At 37.8% G+C, this 11602-nt stretch overlaps 1 pseudogene; it reads left to right on the forward strand.

The window, feature by feature from the left end:
• Positions 1-9449: 9449 nt before the first annotated feature.
• On the forward strand, positions 9450-10017 carry LOC148021321 (uncharacterized; annotated as a pseudogene).
• Positions 10018-11602: the final 1585 nt, after the last annotated feature.

The following is an 11602-nucleotide window of genomic DNA, read 5'->3' on the forward strand; positions in this document are numbered from 1 at the left end:
AAAAAATCAGTCTCAACCACCACAACATCACCAATGAAGTACTCTTTGTCATTCTTGAGAGCCGTGATAACTCCCAAGAGCTCACTCTTAATCTATGGATACCTACGATGCCGCTCCTTTAGGACTTTCACCCCAAACCTAACAGCATACCTATTCCCATCTGCATTGTCTTGGCCAACAGCCCATCCAATGCCGATAGGACTAGTATCAACAATAATAACAATAGGTCTCCCACACTCATAATTTGCGTTTCGAAGAGTCGGAGTAGCTCTCAATAATTTCTTCAGTTTTTTCATAGCTTTAATACATCTCATCTCCCAAGACAAATGTTGCCCTTTCCTCAAGAGTTGGTAGAGATCATATGCAATATGAGCAAAATGAGGAATCCAAATAAGATAAAACACACAAGCTCCAAGAAACCTATGAACCTCTGAAGTAGAAGAGCAAGTCTCCGCAATCTTCACTATGGCATCAACCTTCGCAGGAGAAGGCTTCCTGCCATAATATCTAGACAGATGTCCGATAATCAAAACTTCTTGAGCTCCAAAAATAGACTTCAACTATGACAAGATAAAATTTACTTCCTCTAGCCTACAAAGAATCCTCTCAACATCTCTGATATGTGCGGACACAAAGAACCTGCATCCATTCTAAAGTCTCATCCTTCTCTTTTTCCAAACAACCTTTAATAGGCAGATCATCAATGAAAGGTATGGTAAGCATTGGAATAAAATCTTGTAAGACCTTGTTCATCCCATTCATCATATGAGCAGCCAAATTAGTAGCTCCTTGCGAAAGCGTACACATTCGGACAAGGCCTAAAGGTGTCTTCATCGTAGTCAAAAATCTCTGCTTTCAAGAGCAAGCTAGAACTGGTCATAATCGAAATAAAGATCACAAAGTGAATAGATAGCACATCTAGCAAAAGCTTCTGCAAACTCATCCACAATAGGTTTTGCACCAACATTTCGAATAGTGACCCTATTCATTGGCTGTAAGTCTTGTATGAATCTGAGTGTCCCATTCTTCTTAGGAACTGTGAACCATCTATTGGAATATGGAGCTGAAGATGGCTTTAGAATCCCCATCCCGATCCACTCATTCAAAAGCTCTAGCAATTTGGGCAAGTGAGCCCTAGTAGGCACAAAAATAGGCCGTAGATTCCAAGGGACATGCAGAATGTCAAAAATAACCATAGGCATCACAACCCTAGGATCAACGCATCCAAACTCATGTGGGAAAAAAGCAAAAGCTTTCCCATGTCTGCATAACATCTCTTCAAAACATCTCACCTCTTCTAGAAGCAGATAATCTTCAGTCCCAATCTTCATCTCTTTTAGTGTCTCAGCTGAAAAGTTATGTCCGATACTTGTAGGATCTCGTTAAGGAGATTGCATAGTAACTCTCCTAATCTTCTCATCACTGTCCAAAGGTAGCGGTCCTACAATTGGTCTAACCTTCTTGTAAATTGTCTTATATTTTGTCTGTACTTTGGCTTCTTTCCTACAGTCTACAAATTTCAGCCCTTGTTGTAAATACCTTGGTAAACACAAATTTTGCTGTGTATAAACATCAACATCAACTCTTTTTATTGAAATATTTCAGCAAAGAATACTTTTTGCCAAGAATTCTCATCACCCAAATTCTTTTGAAGCATGAAATCAGCAACTTTGCAATACATTGCCAAAGAATGGACTCGTAAGACATATGACAACTCTTGATTATCAATTTTCAGTAATACTAAAAGTTCTTCCATAGTATCTGAGTATGAAATCCCATAATAGAGACCATCTACCCTTTCTTCTTCCTGCAAAACACTTGCAAGCTTCAATTATTTTCCTTTTATTTTCACATATTGTTTGGCACCTCTAAACATATCAAAAATATGCTAAAAACACAAAGTACTTTCAGTGGATACACCATAAACACATAAACACATGAGGAAAAACTACCATTGCCAAGAAGCGAGAGCTTTCCCTGACTCGTACCACTATCGTCTCGCAAGATAGTGGTACCTAACAAAAATCTGGCTCTCCTGCTGGAAGAGGGGAATCCCTCAAAGAATCTTATTCTGCTGATGGTTGACACAAACTTTCATGAATTGGATAGCCCTCTTCCCATCCTTGCTTCGGATCCATGCATAGCCAGCAGACCCATCGTCCAAAACCTTAGTTTCCATCCGAGACTTAGCAATAAATGACTGCCCCAAAATAATAGAATAGGAACAAGAGTTCTATACAAAGAAGTGATAAGACTCACCCACATCTCCAATAGAAATCTTCAAGTTCGGACAAGTAGCATACAAATCTCTTGCAGTGTTGTTGGCTGCATGTATGCACCAACCATGATCCACATCGGCTGGCCATCTACCATTATCGTATAAACCTCGCACTACGACATTAATCTTAGAGCCATGATCCAAAAGAGCAACACAAGGAGTCTTTGTCTCACCAAGCTTGACTACAGTCTTCGTGGTTGCTTGAGCCCAGTGACTACGAGAAAAATGGCTATGAGGTACCAATCTAAGCACATCATCACTGTCAGCATACTATACGGGTTGAAGTAGAGGCTGAAGGGACTTCTTGGATTGTGTACATAAAGCTCCATATGTAGACTCCTCATCAAAATCAATCTTCTCAATCTGCAAATCGATAGAGAATAGCCTTAGCAACATCTAAAGCCTCTCGATGGATCATATCCTATGTCGGCTCTTCAATAACATGTCGTTTTCGTTTAATGATGTCGATGATAACATCGTGAAATTATGTTTTGGCGATTCCCAAGACCTCCAAGAGTAAATTCAATTTTACATATAAGAATCCGATCCTCAAGTACCTTTTTCAAGTCCGTAGTCGTCTCAATGTTGGAAAGCACCTTGAATCTAGGTTGCTTTTTCAGTTTATTATCCTTTATCTTTGGCACTTTTTAATCTTCCTATACTTTCGACTTCTAAACATCAACTATACTCTGCTCCAGTCCTGAAGAAGAAGATTGAGTAGCTGGATCTGATCATTATCTATTTTCCACTTCTCCTCAACAAGCGCTTCAAATACTTGAGATTTCGCCATATAAGCATAGATAGAAAAGACATCAACTCAATCATTCCATCTAGTCCCTAATCTGATCACATCTCCTATGGCTAAATGTTCAAATGATGAAGCATTTCCTTTCTTCTCTATGTGCAATGCATAGGATCATAGAGGAGATTTGTCCTTCGATAATTGCTCTAATCGAATACCATAGGCATCAGCTTCTCTTGCCACCTCTCGCATCACATAAGAAGAGTGCAAAAGAGACTCCTCCAACAAATTCTTCATTCCACCCTTACCAAAATTTGGTTTAATCGGTTGCTATGTATCCTTGAAACATATAATCTTGTCCTTCCAGACTACCAACTTCAACCTTTTGCCCTCTTCAAAATCTTGATAGTCCTTCCACTCATGATTTGGACTATCACACCACATACAACGGCAAATATGATCATTTCTGGAAGAATTTGTAGGAGTAAAAGAGGTTGGGGTAGAAATTGGAGTTGGACTAAGTGACTGCCACTCCATTATGGTCATCTTGATTTGTAGATCTTGTGAATTCTTTGAAATTTCTTCCACCATATCTTCAACAATCAATTTTTGCAGATGGTCTGACAACCGCATCTAGAATAGGCATATACATAAGCATAGGCATAGAAGTAGGCATAGACACATGATGAGAAATAGGAGAAGTAGTGGATGGTGCAATAGGAGAAGTCGTGGAAGAAGAAGACATCACATATGGTGTTTGCATGTTGTTCTGCTGGGCCATCTCCGCCTCTTTATCAATGTAGAGACCTCATCAATAGCATCCTGTCAATCCGTCTTCAATCCCATAGGCTGAATACAGTCTTCAAGAAGCTCTCCCAACTCGTCTTGAAGTGCACGATTAGTTGCCTGCAAGAACAACTCCACTTTCTCTGAGTTTAGAGGTCTTTCCTCTAGTGCATCCAACTAGTTATATTACTCTTCAAACTCTCACAACAACTCAGAAGCAACAAGTCTTTTGTTGGGCTGGTAGACCCACTCTTTGAATGTCTTCCACGTAGCAATACCATAATCCTCTAGAAAATATTCGTCTTTGAGTGCTTTCTTGAAGACATTCAAATTAGAGTCTTGCACAAACAAAAACAGTCACTCTAACTCACAAAGTAGGCATGAAAAGTCGTAGGAAATAGTTGCTCTAGTGGGTCGAAACTCTAAAGAAGCGCATCTGCCTTTCAAAGGCTCTATGATAGGCTAAAATATTTCTGTCATCAAATAATTTGCACTCACTAACCACAGCCTCGATCGCCTTGGTCGTAGCATGTGTATGCTCTTATTCTTGATGCAACATTCATTGTTGATCCAACTGTTGCTGATGTAATTGATGATGTTGTTGCATAGATAACTGCATCAGTTGATTTTCCATCATAATGGCTGAAGAAAGAGTTTGTAATAAGGTCTTCATCTTATTAGTAAAAAAGGAAGAAGCAGTCGATCAAGTGGGTGGATTATTCGAAGAGTCTCCCATCTCCATGATCAAAAGCGACGCTTTCACGTCGAGTTCACCCTATGTCGCATGAGATTCACACATGGGTTTGTGAAAGTAACTTGCTGCAGGGATGCATAGCAAGATGGGAGCAAAAAGATTAAGAAGAGTACTCGAGTCAAGATAAATACATGGAGTAAAAGAATGGTTAGGATTCTCATTCAAACGATTACACATGTTGGCATGATAAGGAAAAGTGGGAATACAAGGATTTCAATCTTCTCAATACATCACAATACATGTTTTCATACATAGATTTCTTAATTGATGGATGCAAATGATAGAATAGAAGAAGTTCAATGAAACAATTTACAAGAGACCTTCAAAGTTTGGTTACAAGAGAGCATAATTTGTCATGAATTGCATGAAAAGAGAAGCGATTTGAAAGTGACTTTGACAATGTAGATATGGTACTTCCAAGTATTAAGGTCCCAAAGGTTGAGGAAGGCCATTTCCTTAAAATATTTGTGATAGATCCATCTTTAAAACTCATATGTGGTTTTTGGAACATCGTATTATCCTTGAACAAAAGCCTTCAAACTTTAGATATAATCCGATTGATGTTCTGACACTCATGCTTTTGTTGGAAGGGCGATAGCCATCTTACTTGGTAGTTAAAATATTACTTAAAGCTATCGGATGGAGAAGCTTGCAAATCTATGCCAATTACCTGAAAATTTTCCAAAAATGGTCGCTGCCACCTTACTTGGATTTGATCTCATCAGTTTTTTCCTCCTCCATATGTCTGTCAAATTCATCACCAGTGAATTATGGGCCCATGTTTGCGACATAAAAGGCTTCTCCTTCCTTCAATGCCCTGCAATCGTAAAGTCTAGGTTGTTTTGACTAGAGTTAGAGTCGAGAAATAGCCAGCAACCATGCAGTGAATTTAAATGTCACTAGGATTAGAGAAGAGATACTTTCGAAGGTGGAAAACGTTCTCTAACATGTCAAACATGCCTCTCAAAAATCAACCATCACACATGTTCGCAGGGCTCAGCTTTTGCCATGAGCGTAAACATGCTGAGGGGCATTGTTAGAGAAGGTGAAGCGTCAGTGGTGGCCGCACCTGCACCATCTCAATGTCCTCCAAAGCAGTGACATAAATCATCAACTTGTTCATTCAATGCTTGCCAATGGCTCCCGTTGTCCCCACCCTTTCCCTCTCACCCTCCGTTTTTATAGCTTTCTCTTTTTCTTTTGTGGCTCCCTGAAAATTCCAAACTGGAGCTTTTTCTTTGGAAAAAGATTTTGATATTTTGAGGTCAACAATTACGTCAGTCATCTGGCCATCACAAGATTCAAAAAGCTTACGATTATTTAAGCTTTTTCCATCACCATCTTTATGTAATGTCGTTCCAAAATGTTGTTTGCTTTGTTAACCCTTCAGGTAGTTGTAAATCTTGGATTATCATACTTTGTTCTTAACTTCCGGTGCTCATCTTGAATGCGTGAAATAATGCAGTCGCAAAACAATTTCGCCCCAGAATCCTGAACATTTGCAGTGTGGTGACTAAATTGCTTCTTCCTTGACAAATAATGTCAATAGTTGGTTGCACTAAGGCATGCTTTGCAGTAAATGGAGAAGCCATCGATGAATTAGGAGATGTTCTACTATTGCCTTCTTCTCCCATTTCATCAATCATTTGCAATCTTTGGTTTTCTGATGGAGTTAAGATCAATACAACATTTGATAATATGTGTACTTGAGATGCCACATGGCAAGCAGTCAAAGCTTGGTCTCCTCAACTGATCGTCGGTTCATATTGCCTAAGTCACTGACTGGCATGTTTGGCAATTGTAACACTTATAAGATTGCACATAATTTGGAGGAACGTCAAGAAGCCTTTCTTGAAAAAATTTTGGAGCCCCTTTAATAAAAGTAAAGTAGGAACCCTGCACTTATACTACCGTGGACATTTCTTTCAGGTGAGATGCAAAATGATGTCGTTGTATGATGTGGAAGACTGGTTCATAATGACCCTTCCTTGGGACAACTTTCTCATTTGAAGTGTAAGCCCAATCGATTCCCTTCAAAGCTACCTTCTCTAACAGGTCACGAATAAGTTTACTGTTCCCAAATACAAGGGCATGACACCCATCCAAAACTTGAATGGCTTGCTCAAAAATTTTGCTAGCATTTGTTTCAAGTTCTTCATTTCCATCAAGAGAATCCACCCCTCGAAATTCTATATCGTCACTTGTCAAAGTTCCAGTTGATGTTCCAAATGTCCCTTTATCCCAATCTTGGAATTTCCTTCATCCTTCTTCTCTTGCATGGTATAGTCATCCTTGGAATATTCAAAATGGACATTCTCTTCATATGAACATGTTCTTCCATGCAAAGTGCCCTAACAAAAATACGCTTTGGAATAGAACTTCGTGCTCAATCATTCATGTGGTTTGTAAATTAAAATCCATGCAATGCAATCAATCAAACGATTCTTCCACACAAAAAGTTATGAATGCATTGAAGAAATTGTGCCTAGCCTTACTATGTGTGCTCGTGCGTCATGCAAATGCAAACAAAAAGACACACACAATGGAAATTAAATTCCTAATGATGCTGATTAATATTTTCAAATTCTTGGTGAAAAACTCTGTCCTCACATTTGCAATGGTGGATGCACAAAGTCACGACATCATGAAGGTTCAACTTCAAACATGTCTCCATAGGAGTAGGAATAGGTTCATAGTCTTCAAGACAAAATCTTTGCAATAATGTCTCAACATACTTCAACACACCCAAAGCAATATCTCTATCACATTACTTGAATTGAATGCCCAAATAATGATGCAATAGGTCCAAATCTAACATGTAAACTGACTCAACTCAACCTTAAAACTAGTAATATGTGTCTTATTAGGACTAGTGACCAGCATGTCATCAACATAAGCCACAATTATTTGAGGCACATCACCTTGATTGTTTGGCATATAATGTGCTCTCAATTGAACTATTCTAAAAACCATGCATTGTTAATTATGCATGATTCTTATTATACAAGCCCAAGGTGGTTGCTTTAGAGCATACAATGCCTTTTTCAATTAGTACAATTTGTTTTCTTGCCCTTTATATAGAAAACATACACTTTGTCATGTATATCACCATTGGAAAACACAATTTTGATGCTCAATTGATATACATTCCAATCATTATGAGCTGTAATGCACAAATGCTACAAATAGTTGACACATGGCAAGTGGAAGCAAAGGACCCATCAAAATCAATGCCCTTCTACTGAGCATGACTGCCTGTGGACTCCCTTTACCACAAGTCTAGCTTTCTAGCGATCAACATACCATGTGGCTCATGTTTTAACTTGTAAGGTCACTTGGTACTAATGGGCTTCTTGCTAGGAGGCAAATCACATAAGAACCAAGTACAGATTTTGATCATAGCATCATAGTTAGATTGCATAGTAGCCATCCAACTTTTCAAATTATGTGCCACTTCAAAAGACACAAGCTCATCCTCAACACACAAACCAAAAACAAAAAATGAATAACAATCATCTAGTTTATAAGAGGCATTGTGAGACCCTGAGTGAGTATGACTAGTCAATGGTGCATCCAACTTACTATCACACAATGTTTGCACTAGCCATTTTAGCACAGTCCTAGACCACTCAAACTACATTCTCTCATCAAGAAGTGCATTATCACCACATTTGCATTAGAAATAGGATGATCTGTGTTATCATGAGAAACTACATATGCTAAAAAACTACCGCATTTGGCACTAGATTTGACCACATAACACTAAAAAAGGCAACAAAGTATTGTATGTCAAGAAATACGGATCTAAATTTAGTTGGCTATGGTGGACGCAAATCATAGAACCAATACATGATAGTGAGAAGAGATTGTAACTCAAGTGAATTAGGTTCCAAGATAGATTAGCTTGGACTCATAAACACAATCTTGAGTGACTCAAACTGAAAGTACCATTCTTCTTGAAATGAGTGTCAAGTACATGTCTTTATAGCTTTTTGGATAGTACCATTGTACCTCACTATGCTTATGGGGTTCTGTCATCTCTTCCTAGAGCATACATCATATGTCTATCTTCTAGCCTCTTTAGGGCATACATCTAGACTTTATGGGCAAGCATCATTTGCTATTCTCAACAGCCTCCCTCAAATGATGAGTCTCTACCCTTGTTGCCTTTCCCCCTCCACTCATGATGACATGGCTGGGGAGACTAGCTCTTTGGCAGCCTAGTCAAGTTAAGACTTGAAACTTTACATTTTGATAATGGTTTTTAGATCCACTATGGGAAACAAGATCCATTATGGGAAAAACATGATCCACTAAGGGAAAATTCTTTGTTGTCAGCAACATAAATTTCTTTATATTCTTCATTTTTCTTTTACTTCTTTGGCATCCTTTGCTCTAGTCTTCATTCTTTCTTGGTCTTCATTATATTCTTCCTCTTCTTGTCGTACTAGATCTTCTTGGACTTCTTTGTCTTAATGCTACTTATCTTTGTCTTGTTCTTCATTCTTGAAGCTATTTGCTTCTTTGATAAGATACTTGAGTTACAATCTCTTCTCACTATCATTTATCGGTTCTATGATTTGTGTCCACCATAGCCAAGTAGCTCTAGATATGTATTTCTTGACATGGTATCAGAGCCATGGCAAGTTAGTTTGGCAAGCTAGTTCTAATGTCATTAGTTAGCTATATTCTAATGTAAATGGATAGTAGGAGTTGAACCTACCTTAAGGCCCTCTACCATATCCATATCTTAGGCCCATTTTCTCCACTATCTCCTCAGCATGATGGACACAATGGATATCTCTTTAACAATTCCTTTGCCACCCATTATATGTTGCCTATGGCAAGCTTGTAAGGTCTCTTCAGGTTGCGTGTTTAGGTATTGAGCTATGGTGTCACACCTTGATTTTAGAAATCTAAACGAAGGCTTAGGAGGCCAGAAGAAGAACAAGAGGAAGCATGTAGCCTCCCTAGATGAGGAGGCCAATGGAGAAGAAGACGTAGGGCATGTCATTGCCATGGACGTTGAGGAGGAAGGAAAAGGCCTCCCTCTTGCTCCCAAATGTGCCGCCATAGCTGTAGAATGTGAGAATAGATCCTCCTTTGGCCACCCTTCCTACGACGGCAACCTCACCAGAAAGGTCTCTGGCCACAAGTGGAAGTAGGCAAAGAACACCCGAGCATCCTCTGTGAAAGTCAATCAATAAGAGGCCCTCCCTCGAGGAGCACACTTGCCAGAAGGAGATCAAGAAGGCTTATCTCGAGTGCAAGGTCGAGTTCAAAGAGTAGATATGAGTGAACAAGGTCACCAAGCGCAAGCTCAAGGAAGAGAGAGACAAGTGCAAGAAGCAGGAGAACATCCTAAGAACCGGTACTATTTATCAGAAAATTACAAACCATACCAAGCTTAAGAAAATGTCCAAAAAGCATAGAAAGTTCTTGAAAGTTGTCCCTTGAGTGACTACTATTGTCTCCTACAAGATTTAGTTATGAAAACAAGTTTTCATTTATTTAATTAAAAAAAACTAATAAGCCTTATTACTAAGGTTTTAATAAGTCTCTACTAAAATATCCCCTTTCACATTGCTTCTCTATCTTATAAACCCTTTTACACCTATTTTACTCGAACTTGGCGCTGATACCATGTCAAAAAATATAGATCTAGAGCTAATTGGCTATGGTGGATGCAAATCATAGAACCGATACATGATAGTGAGAAGAGATTGTAACTCAAGTGAATTAGATTCCAAGATAGATTAGCTTGGACTCATAAACACAATCTTGAGTGACTCAAATCGAAAGTACCATTCTTCTTGAAATGAGTGTCAAGTATATGCCATTATAGCTTTTTGGATAGTACCACTGTACCTCACTGTGCTTATGGGATTCTATCATCCCTTTCTAGAGCATGCATCATATGTCTATCTTCCAGCCTCTTCAGGGCATACATCTAGCCTTTATGGGCAAGCATCATTTGCTATTCTCAACATTGTACATATTCTAAGGGCATATATTTGTCTCTTTTGTATATGAAATTAAAGAATGAATAACATCTTCCATAAAGAAAATATCATGATGATTGACCAAGATACCATTTACTTTGTGCATGGTGTAGCTTGTAGCCTTTAGTTTCATTAGTGTATCTAACAAAAATGCAGTTTGTAGCCTTGTCATTCAACTATTTGCATTATTATACTAGTATTAAAGCATAAGCCAAGCAATCAAAAGCACGCAAGTGAGCCACAAATGGATTTTTACCATGCTAAGCCTCATATGGAGTGATAGACTGCAAAGCCTTGGTGGGACATGTGCTAAGTACATAGACTCCCCTAGATTATAAATTAAGCTATGGACCCTCCACTCATCTCTCTCACATTATGAAATTCAATTTAGTCACAATAAAGTTGATCCTTTTTATCCTAACCTAGCATTGAGGCTTACCCTCATGCTACTGAGCCACTAAAAATTTTCATTATTATGAATGGAAATTTATGAATATAAATAAATTTCTTTTGTTTGTGTTCTTGCAAGAAGTAAAAATTTACAAGCATAAATTTCAATCTTACTCATTATTGAACTAACCCCAAACCTTTAAATCTTATCTTTAGCATAAGCAAAAGATTTAATACGGTTCCATCTAGTAAGACCCAATGAAATACGAATATTTTGAAATAATTTTAACCATTTAAATTAAATTAAAAATCATAACCCCTTATAAAAAATCTAAAAAAATAAGTTTCATAAATTTTCATAGATATTGCATAGTTATTTTCTAGTTAAAAATGCATTTTTATTGAAAATCAATAATTTATACGTTTTAAAATATAGGAAAAACAAAAAATTAAAATTTTCTTTTTTATAAACTCTAAAATGCTATTTTAAAGCATTTGGGAGGTTTTTTTGACACTTTTACCTTTTTAAAAAATTCAATGAATTCAAAAAACATGATGATATATTAAGAGTGAGAGATTAGGCTTTCATGAAGCAAAATAATAGTTTTAACATAAATAAATTAATGTTTTCACAATTCATAATTTATAAA

This window comes from Lygodium microphyllum, chromosome 18 (genome assembly GCF_053477565.2).
Source record: "Lygodium microphyllum isolate KBCC chromosome 18, Lygodium_microphyllum_v1.1.10, whole genome shotgun sequence".
Taxonomy (NCBI): domain Eukaryota; kingdom Viridiplantae; phylum Streptophyta; class Polypodiopsida; order Schizaeales; family Lygodiaceae; genus Lygodium; species Lygodium microphyllum.